Raw genomic sequence first — 27616 nt, forward strand, 5'->3', positions numbered from 1 at the left:
ACGTGCCCTTTGGCCACTCTGTTCCCTGATTTGGGAATGTGCAAAGCGAAGGTGTTTCTCCCGGCGGGCATGACGCGGCCGGCCCGTGTGGCAGGCAGGCTTTTCGAACAGCCAGAGGTTTATCTGGAGCAGTCCGTTGGCGGGGCAGAGGTGGGTGTCACTGTTGCGATGCCAGGTGCGCTGCCGTGGACAGCCACTGTTCCCTTTGAAGCTTCCAGGTCCCCTCGCGTGGCACAGGTCTTCCGTTTGAAATCTGTCTGTGGTCCTCGGGGACAGTGCCTTTGATCTCTGTTAGGTTCTTAGTAGTGTCGCTGTGGCAGGGCAGAAGTGCCAGGATGCATGGGGTAAGGTCGGTGTCATGAAAGCAGACATGCTTGCGGTCTGTCTTCCCTGGTGTACAGTGTCCCCGTGTGTGCTTCCGGTAGGGTCAAGTTGCCCTGTGAGCAGGAGGAGGGCACATAGGACGAAGCTGTCCAGCATTTGAGCGCTTACTCCGGATTCAGGGCCGCGAACCCTTCCGGCCGGGCGCTGGCGACACTTGGCCGGGAAGGTGGCCTGGTTTCCGCCGTGGCGCTGGGACCTGGTTCATGGTTGCTGAAACCGCCCGCTTCCTGTGGTGGACACTCCCATGGGTCCTCGGAAAGTGATTAGGCCTATTTGGCGAGAATTGTCACTTGGGCTGAATTTGGTTAGCCCCTGAGAGGTGCCGGGCCGCATCTTATCTGTAGGCAGCTGCACAAAAGTATTGGCCCGCCCACAGTGTGTTTCCTTGCTTCCAGAGGCGCTAGGGGTGGCCCCAAGTGCACATCAGATGTGCTACAAGCTGGCAGGATCTCCTGTGGCCTATGTCAACAGCCCCTGGGGGTCAAAGTTCACCTTCAGCCTCTTGAAACTTGCAGGGGTCTTTCTCCATTCAATTGGGGGGGTCCAAAGCCACGGCGCTGTGTATCAACTGTGGGTTTCATTGTTCGAGGTCTCAGCAGAGGGCCACAGCGACACACAGAGACCAGGATGCGGACTCAGAGGCACACAAAGAAGCCCAGAAGCGCGCGTCCTCGTGCGCAGTCACAGTGACACACGCTCACGCGCGTGAACACACGCATACTCCCTCTCTGACACCGGCCAACGTACGTGCCGAACTTCCTGCAGTTGTGTAGTTAGACAAACATTGAGTTCCCGGTAAGGGTAGAGGTCTTTGGGAAGCAGGGTCTGGGCTCAAGCCCAGGTAAAAGGGCGTGTGAATCATGTTCTCTTAGGAACGCGGTCCAATTCTGAAGCCTGTGTGATTTATGGGCACTGCTCAGGCGCAGCTGCTGGGCAAGGCTGGCCGTCGGCAAAGACCAGAAGACCTTCGCGTTGTCTGATGACTGGACGTGCTAAGGAGAATTGGAAGAACGGGGCGGGCGCATGTTGCTAAGTGTGGCCGTGGCTAACTCTGGAAGGTAGGCATTCACCCAGCCTAAGATGTGCCATTGGATATTAGGTTTTCCTCAGACGGGCCCAGTGGCTGCCAGAGTGGATTGAGTGTTGCTCTTGAGTCCTCTGGCCTGAGGACTGTGGATTCCCCAGGGTTTTGGAGTACCAGGGGGTCATGGACCCTCTGCAGACCCCCACGACATGCCCGCTTGTGTGCTGCAGCCTCCCAGCACGTGCTTGGATCGATGATGACACCCTTGTATGCATTCCTTGGAAAATCTGAACAAAATGAGTGAGAACCCTCTACCGTCTCCTCATCGAAACTGAGGTCCAGCACGTTTCCTCTCTCGGGGGTAGGGGACCGTGAGGAGGGCGGGCCAGCGTCCCCTGCTGACATGCATGCAAACACCACCCAGGGCTCCTAATATTGGAGGGGCCCCTGTCTGAGGGTCGACTGTGTCTACCCATAAGCTGGGTCGCCTATGAATATCAGGTGTCTGCTGCAAGGCCGTTGAGGCCATGCGAGGGAGCGTGCTCTCCTGCTGGTCTTGAGAGTCGGGGTGTGTGCTGGTGTAGGCCAAGTGAGCTTGCAGCTTGGCAAAGTGTGTTTTGGCCAGGATCACGCTTGGTGCATGCCGCTTCGGGGTTTAATTCTGGAGGCCAAAATGAGCAAGCTTCTCTGGTTGGAACCCGGAGCCTGAAGCAAGGCCTGTGGCCCTCCGTGATCTTGCGTTTGGCACGGTGAGTTTCTTGAGTGCCAAGTGAGGCTGGAGCTGTGGACGGGTGTGGCTCGGGTTGGGCGTCGGCCTAATGCGGCTGATGGATCAGGCCTGGGTGTTGCCCTTGACTGCTCCCCTACTTTAACTGCCGGCACAGTGCTGGGGACAAGTGGGTCATCGTGGAGTGGGGTGAGGACCGCGCTGCACTTAAGCCTGCGTGGTGGCTGATGGCCGGGACAGGAATGTACGGGAGGATGAGGACAGGTCCTCTGTGATGTCATGAAATGGGCTGTCATCGTTGGGTGGCAGGTGCTGGCCTCGGCTTCCCAAGGATGTGTCCTGTTTGTGATGGGCTGGCATCAGCTGCCTAAGAAGGGGAGGCTTTGACAGTTCATGAGGATGCGGTGAGGTAGGTAACTTGTGTTCAGTTGCGATCCCTTTGCCGGAGGAATGACTCCCAAAGGGTGTCCTGCGGGACCTAGAGTAGATGGACATGCTGAGGTATTTGTGCCGGCCTCCGAGGAGGAAGGTGAGTTATGCGAACATGCGCTTTGGCCGCTTTGTTCCCCCGTTTGGGAATGTGCAGCGCGAAAGTGTTTCTCCCAGAGGGCATGACGTGGCCGGCCCGTGTGGCACGTGGTCCTTTCAAGCAGGCAGAGGTTTATGCGGGCCGGAGAATGGGGCATCGTTGCGATGGCCGGTGCACTGCCGCGGACAGCCACTGTGCCCTTTCAGACTTGCAAGTCCCCTCGCGTGACAGAGGTCTTCCATTGAATGTCTGTGTGTGATCCTCGGGGACAGTGGCCTTGAAGTCTGTGAGGTCCTCGGGAGTGTTGCTGTGGCTGTGAAGAAGTGCCAGAATGCATGGTGTGTGGTCAGCGTCCTCAAAGCAGACATGTATGCGGTCTGTCTTCCTTGGTGTACAGTGTCGCCATGTCCGCACGATGTCTGTGGCTTTGAGCAAGGTCGAGTCGCCGTGTGGGCAGGAGGTGGGCACGTAGGACGAGGCTGTCAAGCATTTGAGCGTCTCCTCCGGGTTGAGGGCTGCAAAACCTGCCGGCTGGGAACTGGCGAGACGTGGCCGGGAAAATGGCCTAGTTTCCGTCGTGGTGTTCCCACCTGGGTCATGGTTGTTAAAGCCCACCACTTCCCGTGGTGGGCATTCCCAAGGGTCCACAGAACGTGATTTGTCCTAGGTGGCGAGAAGTGGCACTTGGCACTTGGGCTGAAGTCCGCTAGCCCCTTGAGAGGTGCGGGGCTGCGTCTTGCCTGTAGCCAGCTGATGGTCAGTGTCAACGCCAACCATGGGAGGTTTCCTTGCTTCCAAAAGTGCTGGGAGTGGCCCCAGGTGGACATCAGATGTGCTACTAGGTGGCAGGGTCTCCAGGTCCACGTACGTGGGACACCCACGGCCGGGAGGCAGGTCTGGACCAATCTCTGTGCTTTGGTCAGAAGGCATGGCTGTGGGAGAGCGGGAGACCGTTGCCTATTTCAACAGCGTCTGGGGGTCCACGTTCACACGTGGCCTCTTGAAGCTGACAGGCGTCTTTCTGCATTCGGTGGGGTGGTCCAAAGCCTCGGTGCTGTGTATAAACTGTGGCTTTTACTGTTCAAGGTCACTGCCGAGGGCCTCAAGCATACCCAAAGACCAAGACGCGGATTCAGAGGCCCACAGAGAAACCCACGAGTGCGTCACCCTGCGCAGTGATTGTCACGCCTTCGCGCACGCAGGAACACACACACACACACACCCTCACACACAACGGCCGACGTACGTGCCTAACTTACTGCAGTCGTGCTGTCAGACAAACATTCAGTTCTTCGTAAGGGCTAGAGGTCCTTGTGAAGCAGGTTCGGAGCTCTGGCCCAGGTAAATGTTCTCAGGAATCATGTTCTAAGGACGCCGGTCCAATTCTGAATCCTGAGTGATTTCTGTCCACTTCTCAGGTGCGGTTGATTGGCAAGGCTGGCCGATGGCAAAGGGAAGAGGACGTTTGCGTGGTCCGACGACTGGAGGTGAAGAGGAGAACTGGAACGAGTGAGGTGGGCCACGTTGCCGAGCGTGGACGTGGATCACACAGGTTGGTAGGCATTCAACCACCCCAAGACGTGCCATTGGGTATTAGGTTTCCCTCAGACGGGCCCAATGGCTGCAAGAGTGGATTGACTGTCGCTCTTGCTGAGAGGCCTGAGGGCTGTGTATTTCCCACTCTTTTGGCGTACTCTGAGGTCTAGGCTCCTCTGAACAGCCCCACGGCTTGCCCGGCTGTGTGCTACAGCGTCCCAGCATGTGCTTCGATCGACGATGACACCCTTGTATGCATTCCTTGGAAAATCTGAACAAAATGAGTGAGAACGCTGTACCATCTCCTCCTCGAAACTGAGGTCCAGGACGTTTCCTCTCTCGGGGATAGGGGACTGTGAGGAGTGAGGGCCAGCGTCCCCTGCCGACATGCATGCAAACACGACCCAGGGCTCCAGCATTGGAGGGGCTCCTGTCTAAGGTTCAACCATGTCTGTAGGAGAGCTGGGTCATCCATGAATCCCAGGTCCTTGCTGAGAGGCCAGTGAGGCCTTGCGAGGCACCTAGCTCCCCTTCTGGTCTTCAGAGTCGGAGTGTGTGCTCTTTTAGGCCCAGTGAGCTTGCAGCTTGGATAGGTGTGTTTTGGCCAGGATCACACTTTATTCATGCCGCTTCTGGGTTTGAGTCCGGAAGCCAAAATGAGCAAGCTTCCTTTGTTGCAGCCTGGAGCCTCACGCCAGGCCTGTGGCCTTCCCTGATTTTGCGTGTGGCGCGGTGAGGTTCTCGAGTGCCCAGTGTGTCTCGAGCAGTGCGTGGCGGTGGGCTCGGGTTGAGCATCTGCAGAAGGGTGCGGAGGGAGTAGGCTTTGCTGTTGCCCTTGTGAGCTCCTGTACTGCAACTCCAGGCACTGCGTTGGGTGCCAGTGGGTCACGGTGGAGTCGGGTGAGGCCGGAGTGCTGTATTTAGGCTTGCGTGGTGGCTGACGGACTGGACAGAAAGGTAAGACGTGATGAGGACAGGTCCTGCGTGATGTTGTGGCATGGGCTGGCATCATTGGGTTGCAGGCACTGGCCTCGTCTTCCCAAGGATGTGTCATGTTCATGCTGGGCTGGCATCAGCTGCCTATGGAGGGGATGGCTTTGGCAGTTCATGTGGATGCGGTGAGGTAGGTAACCTGCCTAGACTTGTGATTCCATTGCGGGAGGAATGACGCCCCAAGGGTGTCTTGCAGGACGTAGAGAAGATAGAAATGCTGAGGCGTCTGTGCCGGTCTCCTTGCGGGTAGGTGAGTTATGCGAACGTGCCCTTTGGCCACTCTGTTCCCTGATTTGGGAATGTGCAAAGCGAAGGTGTTTCTCCCAGCGTGCATGACGCGGCCGGCCCGTGTGGCAGGCAGGCTTTTCGAACAGCCAGAGGTTTATCTGGAGCAGTCCGTTGGCGGGGCAGAGGTGGGTGTCACTGTTGCGATGCCAGGTGCGCTGCCGTGGACAGCCACTGTTCCCTTTGAAGCTTCCAGGTCCCCTTGCGTGGCACAGGTCTTCCGTTTGAAATCTGTCTGTGGTCCTCGGGGACAGTGCCTTTGATCTCTGTTAGGTTCTTAGTAGTGTCGCTGTGGCAGGGCAGAAGTGCCAGGATGCATGGGGTAAGGTCGGTGTCATGAAAGCAGACATGCTTGCGGTCTGTCTTCCCTGGTGTACAGTGTCCCCGTGTGTGCTTCCGGTAGGGTCAAGTTGCCCTGTGAGCAGGAGGAGGGCACATAGGACGAAGCTGTCCAGCATTTGAGCGCTTACTCCGGATTCAGGGCCGCGAACCCTTCCGGCCGGGCGCTGGCGACACTTGGCCGGGAAGGTGGCCTGGTTTCCGCCGTGGCGCTGGGACCTGGTTCATGGTTGCTGAAACCGCCCGCTTCCTGTGGTGGACACTCCCATGGGTCCTCGGAAAGTGATTAGGCCTATTTGGCGAGAATTGTCACTTGGGCTGAATTTGGTTAGCCCCTGAGAGGTGCCGGGCCGCATCTTATCTGTAGGCAGCTGCACAAAAGTATTGGCCCGCCCACAGTGTGTTTCCTTGCTTCCAGAGGCGCTAGGGGTGGCCCCAAGTGCACATCAGATGTGCTACAAGCTGGCAGGATCTCCTGTGGCCTATGTCAACAGCCCCTGGGGGTCAAAGTTCACCTTCAGCCTCTTGAAACTTGCAGGGGTCTTTCTCCATTCAATTGGGGGGGTCCAAAGCCACGGCGCTGTGTATCAACTGTGGGTTTCATTGTTCGAGGTCTCAGCAGAGGGCCACAGCGACACACAGAGACCAGGATGCGGACTCAGAGGCACACAAAGAAGCCCAGAAGCGCGCGTCCTCGTGCGCAGTCACAGTGACACACGCTCACGCGCGTGAACACACGCATACTCCCTCTCTGACACCGGCCAACGTACGTGCCGAACTTCCTGCAGTTGTGTAGTTAGACAAACATTGAGTTCCCGGTAAGGGTAGAGGTCTTTGGGAAGCAGGGTCTGGGCTCAAGCCCAGGTAAAAGGGCGTGTGAATCATGTTCTCTTAGGAACGCGGTCCAATTCTGAAGCCTGTGTGATTTATGGGCACTGCTCAGGCGCAGCTGCTGGGCAAGGCTGGCCGTCGGCAAAGACCAGAAGACCTTCGCGTTGTCTGATGACTGGACGTGCTAAGGAGAATTGGAAGAACGGGGCGGGCGCATGTTGCTAAGTGTGGCCGTGGCTAACTCTGGAAGGTAGGCATTCACCCAGCCTAAGATGTGCCATTGGATATTAGGTTTTCCTCAGACGGGCCCAGTGGCTGCCAGAGTGGATTGAGTGTTGCTCTTGAGTCCTCTGGCCTGAGGACTGTGGATTCCCCAGGGTTTTGGAGTACCAGGGGGTCATGGACCCTCTGCCGACCCCCACGGCATGCCCGCTTGTGTGCTGCAGCCTCCCAGCACGTGCTTGGATCGATGATGACACCCTTGTATGCATTCCTTGGAAAATCTGAACAAAATGAGTGAGAACCCTCTACCGTCTCCTCATCGAAACTGAGGTCCAGCACGTTTCCTCTCTCGGGGGTAGGGGACCGTGAGGAGGGCGGGCCAGCGTCCCCTGCTGACATGCATGCAAACACCACCCAGGGCTCCTAATATTGGAGGGGCCCCTGTCTGAGGGTCGACTGTGTCTACCCATAAGCTGGGTCGCCTATGAATATCAGGTGTCTGCTGCAAGGCCGTTGAGGCCATGCGAGGGAGCGTGCTCTCCTGCTGGTCTTGAGAGTCGGGGTGTGTGCTGGTGTAGGCCAAGTGAGCTTGCAGCTTGGCAAAGTGTTTTTTGGCCAGGATCACGCTTGGTGCATGCCGCTTCGGGGTTTAATTCTGGAGGCCAAAATGAGCAAGCTTCTCTGGTTGGAACCCGGAGCCTGAAGCAAGGCCTGTGGCCCTCCGTGATCTTGCGTTTGGCACGGTGAGTTTCTTGAGTGCCAAGTGAGGCTGGAGCTGTGGACGGGTGTGGCTCGGGTTGGGCGTCGGCCTAATGCGGCTGATGGATCAGGCCTGGGTGTTGCCCTTGACTGCTCCCCTACTTTAACTGCCGGCACAGTGCTGGGGACAAGTGGGTCATCGTGGAGTGGGGTGAGGACCGCGCTGCACTTAAGCCTGCGTGGTGGCTGATGGCCGGGACAGGAATGTACGGGAGGATGAGGACAGGTCCTCTGTGATGTCATGAAATGGGCTGTCATCGTTGGGTGGCAGGTGCTGGCCTCGGCTTCCCAAGGATGTGTCCTGTTTGTGATGGGCTGGCATCAGCTGCCTAAGAAGGGGAGGCTTTGACAGTTCATGAGGATGCGGTGAGGTAGGTAACTTGTGTTCAGTTGCGATCCCTTTGCCGGAGGAATGACTCCCAAAGGGTGTCCTGCGGGACCTAGAGTAGATGGACATGCTGAGGTATTTGTGCCGGCCTCCGAGGAGGAAGGTGAGTTATGCGAACATGCGCTTTGGCCGCTTTGTTCCCCCGTTTGGGAATGTGCAGCGCGAAAGTGTTTCTCCCAGAGGGCATGACGTGGCCGGCCCGTGTGGCACGTGGGCCTTTCAAGCAGGCAGAGGTTTATGCGGGCCGGAGAATGGGGCATCGTTGCGATGGCCGGTGCACTGCCGCGGACAGCCACTGTGCCCTTTCAGACTTGCAAGTCCCCTCGCGTGACAGAGGTCTTCCATTGAATGTCTGTGTGTGATCCTCGGGGACAGTGGCCTTGAAGTCTGTGAGGTCCTCGGGAGTGTTGCTGTGGCTGTGAAGAAGTGCCAGAATGCATGGTGTGTGGTCAGCGTCCTCAAAGCAGACATGTATGCGGTCTGTCTTCCTTGGTGTACTTTGTCGCCATGTCCGCACGATGTCTGTGGCTTTGAGCAAGGTCGAGTCGCCGTGTGGGCAGGAGGTGGGCACGTAGGACGAGGCTGTCAAGCATTTGAGCGTCTCCTCCGGGTTGAGGGCTGCAAAACCTGCCGGCTGGGAACTGGCGAGACGTGGCCGGGAAAATGGCCTAGTTTCCGTCGTGGGGTTCCCACCTGGGTCATGGTTGCTAAAGCCCACCACTTCCCGTGGTGGGCATTCCCAAGGGTCCACAGAACGTGATTTGTCCTAGTTGGCGAGAAGTGGCACTTGGCACTTGGGCTGAAGTCCGCTAGCCCCTTGAGAGGTGCGGGGCTGCGTCTTGCCTGTAGCCAGCTGATGGTCAGTGTCAACGCCAACCATGGGAGGTTTCCTTGCTTCCAAAAGTGCTGGGAGTGGCCCCAGGTGGACATCAGATGTGCTACTAGGTGGCAGGGTCTCCAGGTCCACGTACGTGGGACACCCACGGCCGGGAGGCAGGTCTGGACCAATCTCTGTGCTTTGGTCAGAAGGCATGGCTGTGGGAGAGCGGGAGACCGTTGCCTATTTCAACAGCGTCTGGGGGTCCACGTTCACACGTGGCCTCTTGAAGCTGACAGGCGTCTTTCTGCATTCGGTGGGGTGGTCCAAAGCCTCGGTGCTGTGTATAAACTGTGGCTTTTACTGTTCAAGGTCACTGCCGAGGGCCTCAAGCATACCCAAAGACCAAGACGCGGATTCAGAGGCCCACAGAGAAACCCACGAGTGCGTCACCCTGCGCAGTGATTGTCACGCCTTCGCGCACGCAGGAACACACACACACACACACCCTCACACACAACGGCCGACGTACGTGCCTAACTTACTGCAGTCGTGCTGTCAGACAAACATTCAGTTCTTCGTAAGGGCTAGAGGTCCTTGTGAAGCAGGTTCGGAGCTCTGGCCCAGGTAAATGTTCTCAGGAATCATGTTCTAAGGACGCCGGTCCAATTCTGAATCCTGAGTGATTTCTGTCCACTTCTCAGGTGCGGTTGATTGGCAAGGCTGGCCGATGGCAAAGGGAAGAGGACGTTTGCGTGGTCCGACGACTGGAGGTGAAGAGGAGAACTGGAACGAGTGAGGTGGGCCACGTTGCCGAGCGTGGACGTGGATCACACAGGTTGGTAGGCATTCAACCACCCCAAGACGTGCCATTGGGTATTAGGTTTCCCTCAGACGGGCCCAATGGCTGCAAGAGTGGATTGACTGTCGCTCTTGCTGAGAGGCCTGAGGGCTGTGTATTTCCCACTCTTTTGGCGTACTCTGAGGTCTAGGCTCCTCTGAACAGCCCCACGGCTTGCCCGGCTGTGTGCTACAGCGTCCCAGCATGTGCTTCGATCGACGATGACACCCTTGTATGCATTCCTTGGAAAATCTGAACAAAATGAGTGAGAACGCTGTACCGTCTCCTCCTCGAAACTGAGGTCCAGGACGTTTCCTCTCTCGGGGATAGGGGACTGTGAGGAGTGAGGGCCAGCGTCCCCTGCCGACATGCATGCAAACACGACCCAGGGCTCCAGCATTGGAGGGGCTCCTGTCTAAGGTTCAACCATGTCTGTAGGAGAGCTGGGTCATCCATGAATCCCAGGTCCTTGCTGAGAGGCCAGTGAGGCCTTGCGAGGCACCTAGCTCCCCTTCTGGTCTTCAGAGTCGGAGTGTGTGCTCTTTTAGGCCCAGTGAGCTTGCAGCTTGGATAGGTGTGTTTTGGCCAGGATCACACTTTATTCATGCCGCTTCTGGGTTTGAGTCCGGAAGCCAAAATGAGCAAGCTTCCTTTGTTGCAGCCTGGAGCCTCACGCCAGGCCTGTGGCCTTCCCTGATTTTGCGTGTGGCGCGGTGAGGTTCTCGAGTGCCCAGTGTGTCTCGAGCAGTGCGTGGCGGTGGGCTCGGGTTGAGCATCTGCAGAAGGGTGCTGAGGGAGTAGGCTTTGCTGTTGCCCTTGTGAGCTCCTGTACTGCAACTCCAGGCACTGCGTTGGGTGCCAGTGGGTCACGGTGGAGTGGGGTGAGGCCGGAGTGCTGTATTTAGGCCTGCGTGGTGGCTCACGGAGTGGACAGAAAGGTAAGCCGTGATGAGGACAGGTCCTGCGTGATGTTGTGGCATGGGCTGGCATCATTGGGTTGCAGGCACTGGCCTCGTCTTCCCAAGGATGTGTCATGTTCATGCTGGGCTGGCATCAGCTGCCTATGGAGGGGATGGCTTTGGCAGTTCATGTGGATGCGGTGAGGTAGGTAACCTGCCTAGACTTGTGATTCCATTGCGGGAGGAATGACGCCCCAAGGGTGTCTTGCAGGACGTAGAGAAGATAGAAATGCTGAGGCGTCTGTGCCGGTCTCCTTGCGGGTAGGTGAGTTATGCGAACGTGCCCTTTGGCCACTCTGTTCCCTGATTTGGGAATGTGCAAAGCGAAGGTGTTTCTCCCAGCGTGCATGACGCGGCCGGCCCGTGTGGCAGGCAGGCTTTTCGAACAGCCAGAGGTTTATCTGGAGCAGTCCGTTGGCGGGGCAGAGGTGGGTGTCACTGTTGCGATGCCAGGTGCGCTGCCGTGGACAGCCACTGTTCCCTTTGAAGCTTCCAGGTCCCCTTGCGTGGCACAGGTCTTCCGTTTGAAATCTGTCTGTGGTCCTCGGGGACAGTGCCTTTGATCTCTGTTAGGTTCTTAGTAGTGTCGCTGTGGCAGGGCAGAAGTGCCAGGATACACGGGGTAAGGTCGGTGTCATGAAAGCAGACATGCTTGCGGTCTGTCTTCCCTGGTGTACAGTGTCCCCGTGTGTGCTTCCGGTAGGGTCAAGTTGCCCTGTGAGCAGGAGGAGGGCACATAGGACGAAGCTGTCCAGCATTTGAGCGCTTACTCCGGATTCAGGGCCGCGAACCCTTCCGGCCGGGCGCTGGCGACACTTGGCCGGGAAGGTGGCCTGGTTTCCGCCGTGGCGCTGGGACCTGGTTCATGGTTGCTGAAACCGCCCGCTTCCTGTGGTGGACACTCCCATGGGTCCTCGGAAAGTGATTAGGCCTATTTGGCGAGAATTGTCACTTGGGCTGAATTTGGTTAGCCCCTGAGAGGTGCCGGGCCGCATCTTATCTGTAGGCAGCTGCACAAAAGTATTGGCCCGCCCACAGTGTGTTTCCTTGCTTCCAGAGGCGCTAGGGGTGGCCCCAAGTGCACATCAGATGTGCTACAAGCTGGCAGGATCTCCTGTGGCCTATGTCAACAGCCCCTGGGGGTCAAAGTTCACCTTCAGCCTCTTGAAACTTGCAGGGGTCTTTCTCCATTCAATTGGGGGGGTCCAAAGCCACGGCGCTGTGTATCAACTGTGGGTTTCATTGTTCGAGGTCTCAGCAGAGGGCCACAGCGACACACAGAGACCAGGATGCGGACTCAGAGGCACACAAAGAAGCCCAGAAGCGCGCGTCCTCGTGCGCAGTCACAGTGACACACGCTCACGCGCGTGAACACACGCATACTCCCTCTCTGACACCGGCCAACGTACGTGCCGAACTTCCTGCAGTTGTGTAGTTAGACAAACATTGAGTTCGCGGTAAGGGTAGAGGTCTTTGGGAAGCAGGGTCTGGGCTCAAGCCCAGGTAAAAGGGCGTGTGAATCATGTTCTCTTAGGAACGCGGTCCAATTCTGAAGCCTGTGTGATTTATGGGCACTGCTCAGGCGCAGCTGCTGGGCAAGGCTGGCCGTCGGCAAAGACCAGAAGACCTTCGCGTTGTCTGATGACTGGACGTGCTAAGGAGAATTGGAAGAACGGGGCGGGCGCATGTTGCTAAGTGTGGCCGTGGCTAACTCTGGAAGGTAGGCATTCACCCAGCCTAAGATGTGCCATTGGATATTAGGTTTTCCTCAGACGGGCCCAGTGGCTGCCAGAGTGGATTGAGTGTTGCTCTTGAGTCCTCTGGCCTGAGGACTGTGGATTCCCCAGGGGTTTGGAGTACCAGGGGGTCATGGACCCTCTGCCGACCCCCACGGCATGCCCGCTTGTGTGCTGCAGCCTCCCAGCACGTGCTTGGATCGATGATGACACCCTTGTATGCATTCCTTGGAAAATCTGAACAAAATGAGTGAGAACCCTCTACCGTCTCCTCATCGAAACTGAGGTCCAGCACGTTTCCTCTCTCGGGGGTAGGGGACCGTGAGGAGGGCGGGCCAGCGTCCCCTGCTGACATGCATGCAAACACCACCCAGGGCTCCTAATATTGGAGGGGCCCCTGTCTGAGGGTCGACTGTGTCTACCCATAAGCTGGGTCGCCTATGAATATCAGGTGTCTGCTGCAAGGCCGTTGAGGCCATGCGAGGGAGCGTGCTCTCCTGCTGGTCTTGAGAGTCGGGGTGTGTGCTGGTGTAGGCCAAGTGAGCTTGCAGCTTGGCAAAGTGTGTTTTGGCCAGGATCACGCTTGGTGCATGCCGCTTCGGGGTTTAATTCTGGAGGCCAAAATGAGCAAGCTTCTCTGGTTGGAACCCGGAGCCTGAAGCAAGGCCTGTGGCCCTCCGTGATCTTGCGTTTGGCACGGTGAGTTTCTTGAGTGCCAAGTGAGGCTGGAGCTGTGGACGGGTGTGGCTCGGGTTGGGCGTCGGCCTAATGCGGCTGATGGATCAGGCCTGGGTGTTGCCCTTGACTGCTCCCCTACTTTAACTGCCGGCACAGTGCTGGGGACAAGTGGGTCATCGTGGAGTGGGGTGAGGACCGCGCTGCACTTAAGCCTGCGTGGTGGCTGATGGCCGGGACAGGAATGTACGGGAGGATGAGGACAGGTCCTCTGTGATGTCATGAAATGGGCTGTCATCGTTGGGTGGCAGGTGCTGGCCTCGGCTTCCCAAGGATGTGTCCTGTTTGTGATGGGCTGGCATCAGCTGCCTAAGAAGGGGAGGCTTTGACAGTTCATGAGGATGCGGTGAGGTAGGTAACTTGTGTTCAGTTGCGATCCCTTTGCCGGAGGAATGACTCCCAAAGGGTGTCCTGCGGGACCTAGAGTAGATGGACATGCTGAGGTATTTGTGCCGGCCTGCGAGGAGGAAGGTGAGTTATGCGAACATGCGCTTTGGCCGCTTTGTTCCCCCGTTTGGGAATGTGCAGCGCGAAAGTGTTTCTCCCAGAGGGCATGACGTGGCCGGCCCGTGTGGCACGTGGGCCTTTCAAGCAGGCAGAGGTTTATGCGGGCCGGAGAATGGGGCATCGTTGCGATGGCCGGTGCACTGCCGCGGACAGCCACTGTGCCCTTTCAGACTTGCAAGTCCCCTCGCGTGACAGAGGTCTTCCATTGAATGTCTGTGTGTGATCCTCGGGGACGGTGGCCTTGAAGTCTGTGAGGTCCTCGGGAGTGTCGCTGTGGCAGTGAAGAAGTGCCAGAATGCATGGGGTGTGGTCAGCGTCCTCAAAGCAGACATGTATGCGGTCTGTCTTCCTTGGTGTACAGTGTCGCCATGTCCGCACGATGCCTGTGGCTTTGAGCAAGGTCGAGTCGCCGTGCGGGCAGGAGGTGGGCACGTAGGACGAGGCTGTCAAGCATTTGAGCGTCTCCTCAGGGTTGAGGGCTGCAAAACCTGCCGGCTGAGAGCTGGCGAGACGTGGCCGGGAAAATGGCCTAGTTTCCGTCGTGGGGTTCCCACCTGGGTCATGGTTGCTAAGGCCCACCACTTCCCGTGGTGGGCATTCCCAAGGGTCCACAGAACGTGATTTGTCCTAGTTGGCGAGAAGTGGCACTTGGCACTTGGGCTGAAGTCCGCTAGCCCCTTGAGAGGTGCGGGGCTGCGTCTTGCCTGTAGCCAGCTGAAGGTCAGTGTCAACGCCAACCATGGGAGGTTTCCTTGCTTCCAAAAGTGCTGGGAGTGGCCCCAGGTGGACATCAGATGTGCTACTAGGTGGCAGGGTCTCCAGGTCCACGTACGTGCGACACCCACGGCCGGGACTCATGTCTGGACCAATCTCTGTGCTTTGGTCAGAAGGCATGGCTGTGGGAGAGCGGGAGACCGTTGCCTATTTCAACAGCGTCTGGGGGTCCATGTTCACACGTGGCCTCTTGAAGCTGACAGGCGTCTTTCTGCATTCGGTGGGGTGGTCCAAAGCCTCGGTGCTGTGTATAAACTGTGGCTTTTACTGTTCAAGGTCACTGCGGAGGGCCTCAAGCATACCCAAAGACCAAGACGCGGATTCAGAGGCCCACAGAGAAACCCACGAGTGCGTCACCCTGCGCAGTGATTGTCACGCCCTCGCGCACGCAGGAACACACACACACACACGCACCCTCACACACAACGGCCGACGTACGTGCCTAACTTACTGCAGTCGTGCTGTCAGACAAACATTCAGTTCTTCGTAAGGGCTAGAGGTCCTTGTGAAGCAGTTTCGGAGCTCTGGCTCAGGTAAATGTTCTCAGGAATCATGTTCTAAGGACGCCGGTCCAATTCTGAATCCTGAGTGATTTCTGTCCACTTCTCAGGTGCGGTTGATTGGCAAGGCTGGCCGATGGCAAAGGGAAGAGGACGTTTGCGTGGTCCGACGACTGGAGGTGAAGAGGAGAACTGGAACGAGTGAGGTGGACCACGTTGCCGAGCGTGGACGTGGATAACACAGGTCGGTAGGCATTCAACCACCCCGAGACGTGCCATTGGGTATTAGGTTTCCCTCTGACGGGCCCAGTGGCTGCAAGAGTGGATTGACTGTCGCTCTTACTGAGAGGCCTGAGGGCTGTGTATTTCCCACTCTTTTGGCGTACTCTGAGGTCTAGGCTCCTCTGAACAGCCCCACGGCCTGCCCGGCTGTGTGCTACAGCCTCCCAGCATGTGCTTCGATCGACGATGACACCCTTGTATGCATTCCTTGGAAAATCTGAACAAAATGAGTGAGAACGCTGTACCGTCTCCTCCTCGAAACTGAGGTCCAGGACGTTTCCTCTCTCGGGGATAGGGGACTGTGAGGAGTGAGGGCCAGCGTCCCCTGCCGACATGCATGCAAACACCACCCAGGGCTCCAGCATTGGAGGGGCTCCTGTCTAAGGTTCAACCATGTCTGTACGAGAGCTGGGTCGTCCATGAATCCCAGGTCCCTGCTGAGAGGCCGGTGAGGGCTTGCGAGGCACCTAGCTCCCCTTCTGGTCTTCAGAGTCGGAGTGTGTGCTCTTTTAGGCCCAGTGAGCTTGCAGCTTGGATAGGTGTGTTTTGGCCAGGATCACACTTTATTCATGCCGCTTCTGGGTTTGAGTCCGGAAGCCAAAATGAGCAAGCTTCCTTTGTTGCAGCCTGGAGCCTCAGGCCAGGCCTGTGGCCTTCCCCGATTTTGCGTGTGGCGCGGTGAGGTTCTCGAGTGCCCAGTGGGTCTCGAGCAGTGCGTGGCGGTGGGCTCGGGTTGAGCATCTGCAGAAGGGTGCGGAGGGAGTAGGCTTTGCCGTTGCCCTTGTGAGCTCCTGTACTGCAACTCCCGGCACTGCGTTGGGTGCCAGTGGGTCACGGTGGAGTGGGGTGAGGCCGGAGTGCTGTATTTAGGCCTGCGTGGCGGCTGACGGACTGGACAGAAAGGTAAGACGTGATGAGGACAGGTCCTGCGTGATGTTGTGGCATGGGCTGGCATCATTGGGTTGCAGGCACTGGCCTCGTCTTCCCAAGGATGTGTCATGTTCATGCTGGGCTGGCATCAGCTGCCTATGGAGGGGATGGCTTTGGCAGTTCATGTGGATGCGGTGAGGTAGGTAACCTGCCTAGACTTGTGAGTCCATTGCGGGAGGAATGACGCCCCAAGGGTGTCTTGCGGGACGTAGAGAAGATAGACATGCTGAGGCGTCTGTGCCGGTCTCCTTGCGGGTAGGTGAGTTATGCGAACGTGCCCTTTGGCCACTCTGTTCCCTGATTTGGGAATGTGCAAAGCGAAGGTGTTTCTCCCGGCGGGCATGACGCGGCTGGCCCGTGTGGCAGGCAGGCTTTTCGAACAGCCAGAGGTTTATCTGGAGCAGTCCGTTGGCGGGGCAGAGGTGGGTGTCACTGTTGCGATGCCAGGTGCGCTGCCGTGGACAGCCACTGTTCCCTTTGAAGCTTCCAGGTCCCCTCGCGTGGCACAGGTCTTCCGTTTGAAATCTGTCTGTGGTCCTCGGGGACAGTGCCTTTGACCTCTGTTAGGTTCTTAGTAGTGTCGCTGTGGCAGGGCAGAAGTGCCAGGATGCACGGGGTAAGGTCGGTGTCATGAAAGCAGACATGCTTGCGGTCTGTCTTCCCTGGTGTACAGTGTCCCCGTGTGTGCTTCCGGTAGGGTCAAGTTGCCCTGTGAGCAGGAGGAGGGCACATAGGACGAAGCTGTCCAGCATTTGAGCGCTTACTCCGGATTCAGGGCCGCGAACCCTTCCGGCCGGGCGCTGGCGACACTTGGCCGGGAAGGTGGCCTAGTTTCCGCCGTGGGGCTGGGACCTGGGTCATGGTTGCTGAAGCCGCCCGCTTCCTGTGGTGGACACTCCCATGGGTCCTCGGAAAGTGATTTGGCCTATTTGGCGAGAATTGTCACTTGGGCTGAATTTGGTTAGCCCCTGAGAGGTGCCGGGCCGCATCTTGTCTGTAGGCAGCTGCACAAAAGTATTGGCCCGCCCACAGGGTGTTTCCTTGCTTCCAGAGGCGCTGGGGGTGGCCCCAAGTGCACATCAGATGTGCTACAAGCTGGCAGGATCTCCTGTGGCCTATGTCAACAACCCCTGGGGGTCAAAGTTCACCTTCAGCCTCTTGAAACTTGCAGGGGTCTTTCTCCATTCAATTGGGGGGGTCCAAAGCCACGGCGCTGTGTATCAACTGTGGGTTTCATTGTTCGAGGTCTCAGCAGAGGGCCACAGCGACACACAGAGACCAGGATGCGGATTCAGAGGCACACAAGGAAGCCCAGAAGCGCGCGTCCTCGTGCGCAGTCACAGTGACACACGCTCACGCGCGTGAACACACGCATACTCCCTCTCTGACACCGGCCAACGTACGTGCCGAACTTCCTGCAGTTGTGCAGTTAGACAAACATTGAGTTCTCGGTAAGGGTAGAGGTCTTGGGAAGCAGGGTCTGGGCTCAAGCCCAGGTAAAAGGGCGTGTGAATCATGTTCTCTTAGGAACGCGGTCCAATTCTGAAGCCTGTGTGATTTATGGGCACTGCTCAGGCGCAGCTGCTGGGCAAGGCTGGCCGTCGGCAAAGACCAGAAGACCTTCGCGTTGTCTGATGACTGGACGTGCTAAGGAGAATTGGAAGAACGGGGCGGGCGCATGTTGCTAAGTGTGGCCGTGGCTAACTCTGGAAGGTAGGCATTCACCCAGCCTAAGATGTGCCATTGGATATTAGGTTTTCCTCAGACGGGCCCAGTGGCTGCCAGAGTGGATTGAGTGTTGCTCTTGAGTCCTCTGGCCTGAGGACTGTGGATTCCCCAGGGTTTTGGAGTACCAGGGGGTCATGGACCCTCTGCCGACCCCCACGGCATGCCCGCTTGTGTGCTGCAGCCTCCCAGCACGTGCTTGGATCGATGATGACACCCTTGTATGCATTCCTTGGAAAATCTGAACAAAATGAGTGAGAACCCTCTACCGTCTCCTCATCGAAACTGAGGTCCAGCACGTTTCCTCTCTCGGGGGTAGGGGACCGTGAGGAGGGCGGGCCAGCGTCCCCTGCTGACATGCATGCAAACACCACCCAGGGCTCCTAATATTGGAGGGGCCCCTGTCTAAGGGTCGACTGTGTCTACCCATAAGCTGGGTCGCCTATGAATATCAGGTGTCTGCTGCAAGGCCGTTGAGGCCATGCGAGGGGGCGTGCTCTCCTGCTGGTCTTGAGAGTCGGGGTGTGTGCTGGTGTAGGCCAAGTGAGCTTGCAGCTTGGCAAAGTGTGCTTTGGCCAGGATCACGCTTGGTGCATGCCGCTTCGGGGTTTAATTCTGGAGGCCAAAATGAGCAAGCTTCTCTGGTTGGAACCCGGAGGCTGAGGCCAGGCCTGTGGCCCTCCGTGTTCTTGCGTTTGGCACGGTGAGTTTCTTGAGTGCCAAGTGAGGCTGGAGCTGTGGACGGGTGTGGCTCGTGTTGGGCGTCGGCCTAATGCGGCTGATGGATCAGGCCTGGGTGTTGCCCTTGTCTGCTCCCCTACTTTAACTGCCGGCACAGTGCTGGGGCCAAGTGGGTCATCGTGGAGTGGGGTGAGGACCGCACTGCACTTAAGCCTGCGTGGTGGCTGATGGCCGGGACAGGAATGTACGGGAGGATGAGGATAGGTCCTCTGTGATGTCATGAAATGGGCTGTCATCATTGGGTGGCAGGTGCTGGCCTCGGCTTCCCAAGGATGTGTCCTGTTTGTGATGGGCTGGCATCAGCTGCCTAAGAAGGGGAGGCTTTGACAGTTCATGAGGATGCGGTGAGGTAGGTAACTTGTGTTCAGTTGCGATCCCTTTGCCGGAGGAATGAATCCCAAAGGGTGTGTTGCGGGACCTAGAGTAGATGGACATGCTGAGGTATTTGTGCCGGCCTGCGAGGAGGAAGGTGAGTTATGCGAACATGCGCTTTGGCCGCTTTGTTCCCCCGTTTGGGAATGTGCAGCGCGAAAGTGTTTCTCCCAGAGGGCATGACGTGGCCGGCCCGTGTGGCACGTGGGCCTTTCAAGCAGGCAGAGGTTTATGCGGGCCGGAGATGGGGGCACCGTTGCGATGGCCGGTGCACTGCCGCGGACAGCCACTGTGCACTTTCAGACTTGCAAGTCCCCTCGCGTGACAGAGGTCTTCCATTGAATGTCTGTGTGTGATCCTCGGGGACGGTGGCCTTGAAGTCTGTGAGGTCCTCGGGAGTGTCGCTGTGGCAGTGAAGAAGTGCCAGAATGCATGGGGTGTGGTCAGCGTCCTCAAAGCAGACATGTATGCGGTCTGTCTTCCTTGGTGTACAGTGTCGCCATGTCCGCACGATGCCTGTGGCTTTGAGCAAGGTCGAGTCGCCGTGCGGGCAGGAGGTGGGCACGTAGGACGAGGCTGTCAAGCATTTGAGCGTCTCCTCCGGGTTGAGGGCTGCAAAACCTGCCGGCTGGGAGCTGGCGAGACGTGGCCGGGAAAATGGCCTAGTTTCCGTCGTGGGGTTCCCACCTGGGTCATGGTTGCTAAGGCCCACCACTTCCCGTGGTGGGCATTCCCAAGGGTCCACAGAACGTGATTTGTCCTAGTTGGCGAGAAGTGGCACTTGGCACTTGGGCTGAAGTCCGCTAGCCCCTTGAGAGGTGCGGGGCTGCGTCTTGCCTGTAGCCAGCTGAAGGTCAGTGTCAACGCCAACCATGGGAGGTTTCCTTGCTTCCAAAAGTGCTGGGAGTGGCCCCAGGTGGACATCAGATGTGCTACTAGGTGGCAGGGTCTCCAGGTCCACGTACGTGCGACACCCACGGCCGGGACTCATGTCTGGACCAATCTCTGTGCTTTGGTCAGAAGGCATGGCTGTGGGAGAGCGGGAGACCGTTGCCTATTTCAACAGCGTCTGGGGGTCCACGTTCACACGTGGCCTCTTGAAGCTGACAGGCGTCTTTCTGCATTTGGTGGGGTGGTCCAAAGCCTCGGTGCTGTGTATAAACTGTGGCTTTTACTGTTCAAGGTCACTGCCGAGGGCCTCAAGCATACCCAAAGACCAAGACGCGGATTCAGAGGCCCACAGAGAAACCCACGAGTGCGTTACCCTGCGCAGTGATTGTCACGCCCTCGCGCACGCAGGAACACACACACACACACACACCCTCACACACAACGGCCGACGTACGTGCCTAACTTACTGCAGTCGTGCTGTCAGACAAACATTCAGTTCTTCGTAAGGGCTAGAGGTCCTTGTGAAGCAGTTTCGGAGCTCTGGCTCAGGTAAATGTTCTCAGGAATCATGTTCTAAGGACGCCGGTCCAATTCTGAATCCTGAGTGATTTCTGTCCACTTCTCAGGTGCGGTTGATTGGCAAGGCTGGCCGATGGCAAAGGGAAGAGGACGTTTGCGTGGTCCGACGACTGGAGGTGAAGAGGAGAACTGGAACGAGTGAGGTGGGCCACGTTGCCGAGCGTGGACGTGGATAACACAGGTCGGTAGGCATTCAACCACCCCGAGACGTGCCATTGGGTATTAGGTTTCCCTCTGACGGGCCCAGTGGCTGCAAGAGTGGATTGACTGTCGCTCTTACTGAGAGGCCTGAGGGCTGTGTATTTCCCACTCTTTTGGCGTACTCTGAGGTCTAGGCTCCTCTGAACAGCCCCACGGCCTGCCCGGCTGTGTGCTACAGCGTCCCAGCATGTGCTTCGATCGACGATGACACCCTTGTATGCATTCCTTGGAAAATCTGAGCAAAATGAGTGAGAACGCTGTACCGTCTCCTCCTCGAAACTGAGGTCCAGGACGTTTCCTCTCTCGGGGATAGGGGACTGTGAGGAGTGAGGGCCAGCGTCCCCTGCCGACATGCATGCAAACACCACCCAGGGCTCCAGCATTGGAGGGGCTCCTGTCTAAGGTTCAACCATGTCTGTACGAGAGCTGGGTCGTCCATGAATCCCAGGTCCCTGCTGAGAGGCCGGTGAGGGCTTGCGAGGCACCTAGCTCCCCTTCTGGTCTTCAGAGTCGGAGTGTGTGCTCTTTTAGGCCCAGTGAGCTTGCAGCTTGGATAGGTGTGTTTTGGCCAGGATCACACTTTATTCATGCCGCTTCTGGGTTTGAGTCCGGAAGCCAAAATGAGCAAGCTTCCTTTGTTGCAGCCTGGAGCCTCACGCCAGGCCTGTGGCCTTCCCCGATTTTGCGTGTGGCGCGGTGAGTTTCTCGAGTGCCCAGTGGGTCTCGAGCAGTGCGTGGCGGTGGGCTCGGGTTGAGCATCTGCAGAAGGGTGCTGAGGGAGTAGGCTTTGCCGTTGCCCTTGTGAGCTCCTGTACTGCAACTCCCGGCACTGCGTTGGCTGCCAGTGTGTCACGGTGGAGTGGGGTGAGGCCGGAGTGCTGTATTTAGGCCTGCGTGGCGGCTGACGGAGTGGACAGAAAGGTAAGCCGTGATGAGGACAGGTCCTGCGTGATGTTGTGGCATGGGCTGGCATCATTGGGTTGCAGGCACTGGCCTCGTCTTCCCAAGGATGTGTCATGTTCATGCTGGGCTGGCATCAGCTGCCTATGGAGGGGATGGCTTTGGCAGTTCATGTGGATGCGGTGAGGTAGGTAACCTGCCTAGACTTGTGATTCCATTGCGGGAGGAATGACGCCCCAAGGGTGTCTTGCGGGACGTAGAGAAGATAGACATGCTGAGGCGTCTGTGCCGGTCTCCTTGCGGGTAGGTGAGTTATGCGAACGTGCCCTTTGGCCACTCTGTTCCCTGATTTGGGAATGTGCAAAGCGAAGGTGTTTCTCCCGGCGGGCATGACGCGGCCGGCCCGTGTGGCAGGCAGGCTTTTCGAACAGCCAGAGGTTTATCTGGAGCAGTCCGTTGGCGGGGCAGAGGTGGGTGTCACTGTTGCGATGCCAGGTGCGCTGCCGTGGACAGCCACTGTTCCCTTTGAAGCTTCCAGGTCCCCTCGCGTGGCACAGGTCTTCCGTTTGAAATCTGTCTGTGGTCCTCGGGGACAGTGCCTTTGATCTCTGTTAGGTTCTTAGTAGTGTCGCTGTGGCAGGGCAGAAGTGCCAGGATGCATGGGGTAAGGTCGGTGTCATGAAAGCAGACATGCTTGCGGTCTGTCTTCCCTGGTGTACAGTGTCCCCGTGTGTGCTTCCGGTAGGGTCAAGTTGCCCTGTGAGCAGGAGGAGGGCACATAGGACGAAGCTGTCCAGCATTTGAGCGCTTACTCCGTATTCAGGGCCGCGAACCCTTCCGGCCGGGCGCTGGCGACACTTGGCCGGGAAGGTGGCCTAGTTTCCACCGTGGGGCTGTGACCTGGGTCATGGTTGCTGAAGCCGCCCGCTTCCTGTGGTGGACACTCCCATGGGTCCTCGGAAAGTGATTTGGCCTATTTGGCGAGAATTGTCACTTGGGCTGAATTAGGTTAGCCCCTGAGAGGTGCCGGGCCGCATCTTGTCTGTAGGCAGCTGCACAAAAGTATTGGCCCGCCCACAGGGTGTTTCCTTGCTTCCAGAGGCGCTGGGGGTGGCCCCAAGTGCACATCAGATGTGCTACAAGCTGGCAGGATCTCCTGTGGCCTATGTCAACAGCCCCTGGGGGTCAAAGTTCACCTTCAGCCTCTTGAAACTTGCAGGGGTCTTTGTCCATTCAATTGGGGGGGTCCAAAGCCACGGCGCTGTGTATCAACTGTGGGTTTCATTGTTCGAGGTCTCAGCAGAGGGCCACAGCGACACACAGAGACCAGGATGCGGATTCAGAGGCACACAAAGAAGCCCAGAAGCGCGCGTCCTCGTGCGCAGTCACAGTGACACACGCTCATGCGCGTGAACACACGCATACTCCCTCTCTGACACCGGCCAACGTACGTGCCGAACTTCCTGCAGTTGTGCAGTTAGACAAACATTGAGTTCTCGGTAAGGGTAGAGGTCCTTGGGAAGCAGGGTCTGGGCTCAAGCCCAGGTAAAAGGGCGTGTAAATCATGTTCTCTTAGGAACGCGGTCCAATTCTGAAGCCTGTGTGATTTATGGGCACTGCTCAGGCGCAGCTGCTGGGCAAGGCTGGCCGTCGGCAAAGACCAGAAGACCTTCGCGTTGTCTGATGACTGGACGTGCTAAGGAGAATTGGAAGAACGGGGCGGGCGCATGTTGCTAAGTGTGGCCGTGGCTAACTCTGGAAGGTAGGCATTCACCCAGCCTAAGATGTGCCATTGGATATTAGGTTTTCCTCAGACGGGCCCAGTGGCTGCCAGAGTGGATTGAGTGTTGCTCTTGAGTCCTCTGGCCTGAGGACTGTGGATTCCCCAGGGTTTTGGAGTACCAGGGGGTCATGGACCCTCTGCAGACCCCCATGGCATGCCCGCTTGTGTGCTGCAGCCTCCCAGCACGTGCTTGGATCGATGATGACACCCTTGTATGCATTCCTTGGAAAATCTGAACAAAATGAGTGAGAACCCTCTACCGTCTCCTCATCGAAACTGAGGTCCAGCACGTTTCCTCTCTCGGGGGTAGGGGACCGTGAGGAGGGCGGGCCAGCGTCCCCTGCTGACATGCATGCAAACACCACCCAGGGCTCCTAATATTGGAGGGGCCCCTGTCTGAGGGTCGACTGTGTCTACCCATAAGCTGGGTCGCCTATGAATATCAGGTGTCTGCTGCAAGGCCGTTGAGGCCATGCGAGGGGGCGTGCTCTCCTGCTGATCTTGAGAGTCGGGGTGTGTGCTGGTGTAGGCCAAGTGAGCTTGCAGCTTGGCAAAGTGTGCTTTGGCCAGGATCACGCTTGGTGCATGCCGCTTTGGGGTTTAATTCTGGAGGCCAAAATGAGCAAGCTTCTCTGGTTGGAACCCGGAGGCTGAGGCCAGGCCTGTGGCCCTCCGTGTTCTTGCGTTTGGCACGGTGAGTTTCTTGAGTGCCAAGTGAGGCTGGAGCTGTGGACGGGTGTGGCTCGGGTTGGGCGTCGGCCTAATGCGGCTGATGGATCAGGCCTGGGTGTTGCCCTTGTCTGCTCCCCTACTTTAACTGCCGGCACAGTGCTGGGGCCAAGTGGGTCATCGTGGAGTGGGGTGAGGACCGCGCTGCACTTAAGCCTGCGTGGTGGCTGATGGCCGGGACAGGAATGTACGGGAGGATGAGGACAGGTCCTCTGTGATGTCATGAAATGGGCTGTCATCATTGGGTGGCAGGTGCTGGCCTCGGCTTCCCAAGGATGTGTCCTGTTTGTGATGGGCTGGCATCAGCTGCCTAAGAAGGGGAGGCTTTGACAGTTCATGAGGATGCGGTGAGGTAGGTAACTTGTGTTCAGTTGCGATCCCTTTGCCGGAGGAATGACTCCCAAAGGGTGTCTTGCGGGACCTAGAGTAGATGGACATGCTGAGGTATTTGTGCCGGCCTCCGAGGAGGAAGGTGAGTTATGCGAACATGCGCTTTGGCCGCTTTGTTCCCCCGTTTGGGAATGTGCAGCGCGAAAGTGTTTCTCCCAGAGGGCATGACGTGGCCGGCCCGTGTGGCACGTGGGCCTTTCAAGCAGGCAGAGGTTTATGCGGGCCGGAGATGGGGGCACCGTTGCGATGGCCGGTGCACTGCCGCGGACAGCCACTGTGCCCTTTCCGACTTGCAAGTCCCCTTGCACGACAGAGGTTTTCCATTGAATGTCTGTGTGTGATCCTCGGGGACAGTGGCCTTGAAGACTGTGAGGTCCTCGGGAGTGTCGCTGTGGCAGTGAAGAAGTGCCAGAATGCATGGGGTGTGGTCAGCGTCCTCAAAGCAGACATGTACGCGGTCTGTCTTCCTTGGTGTACAGTGTCGCCATGTCCGCACGATGCCTGTGGCTTTGAGCAAGGTCGAGTCGCCGTGCGGGCAGGAGGTGGGCACGTAGGACGAGGCTGTCAAGCTTTTGAGCGTCTCCTCCGGGTTGAGGGCTGCAAAACCTGCCGGCTGGGAGCTGGCGAGACGTGGCCGGGAAAATGGCCTAGTTTCCGTCGTGGGGTTCCCACCTGGGTCATGGTTGCTAAAGCCCACCACTTCCCGTGGTGGGCATTCCCAAGGGTCCACAGAACGTGATTTGTCCTAGTTGGCGAGAAGTGGCACTTGGCACTTGGGCTGAAGTCCGCTAGCCCCTTGAGAGGTGCGGGGCTGCGTCTTGCCTGTAGCCAGCTGAAGGTCAGTGTCAACGCCAACCATGGGAGGTTTCCTTGCTTCCAAAAGTGCTGGGAGTGGCCCCAGGTGGACATCAGATGTGCTACTAGGTGGCAGGGTCTCCAGGTCCACGTACGTGCGACACCCACGGCCGGGACTCATGTCTGGACCAATCTCTGTGCTTTGGTCAGAAGGCATGGCTGTGGGAGAGCGGGAGACCGTTGCCTATTTCAACAGCGTCTGGGGGTCCACGTTCACACGTGGCCTCTTGAAGCTGACAGGCGTCTTTCTGCATTCGGTGGGGTGGTCCAAAGCCTCGGTGCTGTGTATAAACTGTGGCTTTTACTGTTCAAGGTCACTGCCGAGGGCCTCAAGCATACCCAAAGACCAAGACGCGGATTCAGAGGCCCACAGAGAAACCCACGAGTGCGTCACCCTGCGCAGTGATTGTCACGCCCTCGCGCACGCAGGAACACACACACACACACACCCTCACACACAACGGCCGACGTACGTGCCTAACTTACTGCAGTCGTGCTGTCAGACAAACATTCAGTTCTTCGTAAGGGCTAGAGGTCCTTGTGAAGCAGGTTCGGAGCTCTGGCCCAGGTAAATGTTCTCAGGAATCATGTTCTAAGGACGCCGGTCCAATTCTGAATCCTGAGTGATTTCTGTCCACTTCTCAGGTGCGGTTGATTGGCAAGGCTGGCCGATGGCAAAGGGAAGAGGACGTTTGCGTGGTCCGACGACTGGAGGTGAAGAGGAGAACTGGAACGAGTGAGGTGGGCCACGTTGCCGAGCGTGGACGTGGATAACACAGGTCGGTAGGCATTCAACCACCCCGAGACGTGCCATTGGGTATTAGGTTTCCCTCTGACGGGCCCAGTGGCTGCAAGTGTGGATTGACTGTCGCTCTTGCTGAGAGGCCTGAGGGCTGTGTATTTCCCACTCTTTTGGCGTACTCTGAGGTCTAGGCTCCTCTGAACAGCCCCACGGCCTGCCCGGCAGTGTGCTACAGCGTCCCAGCATGTGCTTCGATCGACGATGACACCCTTGTATGCATTCCTTGGAAAATCTGAACAAAATGAGTGAGAACGCTGTACCGTCTCCTCCTCGAAACTGAGGTCCAGGACGTTTCCTCTCTCGGGGATAGGGGACTGTGAGGAGTGAGGGCCAGCGTCCCCTGCCGACATGCATGCAAACACCACCCAGGGCTCCAGCATTGGAGGGGCTCCTGTCTAAGGTTCAACCATGTCTGTACGAGAGCTGGGTCGTCCATGAATCCCAGGTCCCTGCTGAGAGGCCGGTGAGGGCTTGCGAGGCACCTAGCTCCCCTTCTGGTCTTCAGAGTCGGAGTGTGTGCTCTTTTAGGCCCAGTGAGCTTGCAGCTTGGATAGGTGTGTTTTGGCCAGGATCACACTTTATTCATGCCGCTTCTGGGTTTGAGTCCGGAAGCCAAAATGAGCAAGCTTCCTTTGTTGCAGCCTGGAGCCTCACGCCAGGCCTGTGGCCTTCCCCGATTTTGCGTGTGGCGCGGTGAGGTTCTCGAGTGCCCAGTGGGTCTCGAGCAGTGCGTGGCGGTGGGCTCGGGTTGAGCATCTGCAGAAGGGTGCGGAGGGAGTAGGCTTTGCCGTTGCCCTTGTGAGCTCCTGTACTGCAACTCCCGGCACTGCGTTGGCTGCCAGTGGGTCACGGTGGAGTAGGGTGAGGCCGGAGTGCTGTATTTAGGCCTGCGTGGCGGCTGACGGAGTGGACAGAAAGGTAAGCCGTGATGAGGACAGGTCCTGCGTGATGTTGTGGCATGGGCTGGCATCATTGGGTTGCAGGCACTGGCCTCGTCTTCCCAAGGATGTGTCATGTTCATGCTGGGCTGGCATCAGCTGCCTATGGAGGGGATGGCTTTGGCAGTTCATGTGGATGCGGTGAGGTAGGTAACCTGCCTAGACTTGTGATTCCATTGCGGGAGGAATGACGCCCCAAGGGTGTCTTGCGGGACGTAGAGAAGATAGACATGCTGAGGCGTCTGTGCCGGTCTCCTTGCGGGTAGGTGAGTTATGCGAACGTGCCCTTTGGCCACTCTGTTCCCTGATTTGGGAATGTGCAAAGCGAAGGTGTTTCTCCCGGCGGGCATGACGCGGCCGGCCCGTGTGGCAGGCAGGCTTTTCGAACAGCCAGAGGTTTATCTGGAGCAGTCCGTTGGCGGGGCAGAGGTGGGTGTCACTGTTGCGATGCCAGGTGCGCTGCCGTGGACAGCCACTGTTCCCTTTGAAGCTTCCAGGTCCCCTCGCGTGGCACAGGTCTTCCGTTTGAAATCTGTCTGTGGTCCTCTTGGACAGTGCCTTTGATCTCTGTTAGGTTCTTAGTAGTGTCGCTGTGGCAGGGCAGAAGTGCCA

General features: G+C 57.8%; 10 non-coding genes across 10 annotated transcripts; all 10 read left to right on the forward strand.

Annotated features, from left to right (window-relative positions):
* Positions 1-1655: 1655 nt before the first annotated feature.
* Positions 1656-1748, forward strand: LOC131753967 (small nucleolar RNA SNORD116). The gene has a single exon (XR_009335020.1). It is a non-coding gene; the product is annotated as a small nucleolar RNA SNORD116 (small nucleolar RNA).
* A 2683-nt stretch (positions 1749-4431) lies between these two features.
* Positions 4432-4524, forward strand: LOC131754073 (small nucleolar RNA SNORD116). The gene has a single exon (XR_009335122.1). It is a non-coding gene; the product is annotated as a small nucleolar RNA SNORD116 (small nucleolar RNA).
* Positions 4525-7111: 2587 nt separating this feature from the next.
* Positions 7112-7204, forward strand: LOC131753968 (small nucleolar RNA SNORD116). Its single transcript, XR_009335021.1, has one exon. It is a non-coding gene; the product is annotated as a small nucleolar RNA SNORD116 (small nucleolar RNA).
* Positions 7205-9887: 2683 nt separating this feature from the next.
* Positions 9888-9980, forward strand: LOC131754030 (small nucleolar RNA SNORD116). The gene has a single exon (XR_009335080.1). It is a non-coding gene; the product is annotated as a small nucleolar RNA SNORD116 (small nucleolar RNA).
* A 2587-nt stretch (positions 9981-12567) lies between these two features.
* LOC131753969 (small nucleolar RNA SNORD116) lies at positions 12568-12660 on the forward strand. Its single transcript, XR_009335022.1, has one exon. It is a non-coding gene; the product is annotated as a small nucleolar RNA SNORD116 (small nucleolar RNA).
* A 2685-nt stretch (positions 12661-15345) lies between these two features.
* On the forward strand, positions 15346-15438 carry LOC131754032 (small nucleolar RNA SNORD116). The gene has a single exon (XR_009335082.1). It is a non-coding gene; the product is annotated as a small nucleolar RNA SNORD116 (small nucleolar RNA).
* A 2586-nt stretch (positions 15439-18024) lies between these two features.
* On the forward strand, positions 18025-18117 carry LOC131753970 (small nucleolar RNA SNORD116). The gene has a single exon (XR_009335023.1). It is a non-coding gene; the product is annotated as a small nucleolar RNA SNORD116 (small nucleolar RNA).
* Positions 18118-20802: 2685 nt separating this feature from the next.
* LOC131754076 (small nucleolar RNA SNORD116) lies at positions 20803-20895 on the forward strand. Its single transcript, XR_009335124.1, has one exon. It is a non-coding gene; the product is annotated as a small nucleolar RNA SNORD116 (small nucleolar RNA).
* A 2587-nt stretch (positions 20896-23482) lies between these two features.
* LOC131753971 (small nucleolar RNA SNORD116) lies at positions 23483-23575 on the forward strand. Its single transcript, XR_009335024.1, has one exon. It is a non-coding gene; the product is annotated as a small nucleolar RNA SNORD116 (small nucleolar RNA).
* A 2683-nt stretch (positions 23576-26258) lies between these two features.
* Positions 26259-26351, forward strand: LOC131754033 (small nucleolar RNA SNORD116). The gene has a single exon (XR_009335083.1). It is a non-coding gene; the product is annotated as a small nucleolar RNA SNORD116 (small nucleolar RNA).
* Positions 26352-27616: the final 1265 nt, after the last annotated feature.

Source organism: Kogia breviceps, chromosome 3 (genome assembly GCF_026419965.1).
Source record: "Kogia breviceps isolate mKogBre1 chromosome 3, mKogBre1 haplotype 1, whole genome shotgun sequence".
In the NCBI taxonomy this organism is placed as follows: Eukaryota; Metazoa; Chordata; class Mammalia; order Artiodactyla; family Physeteridae; genus Kogia; species Kogia breviceps.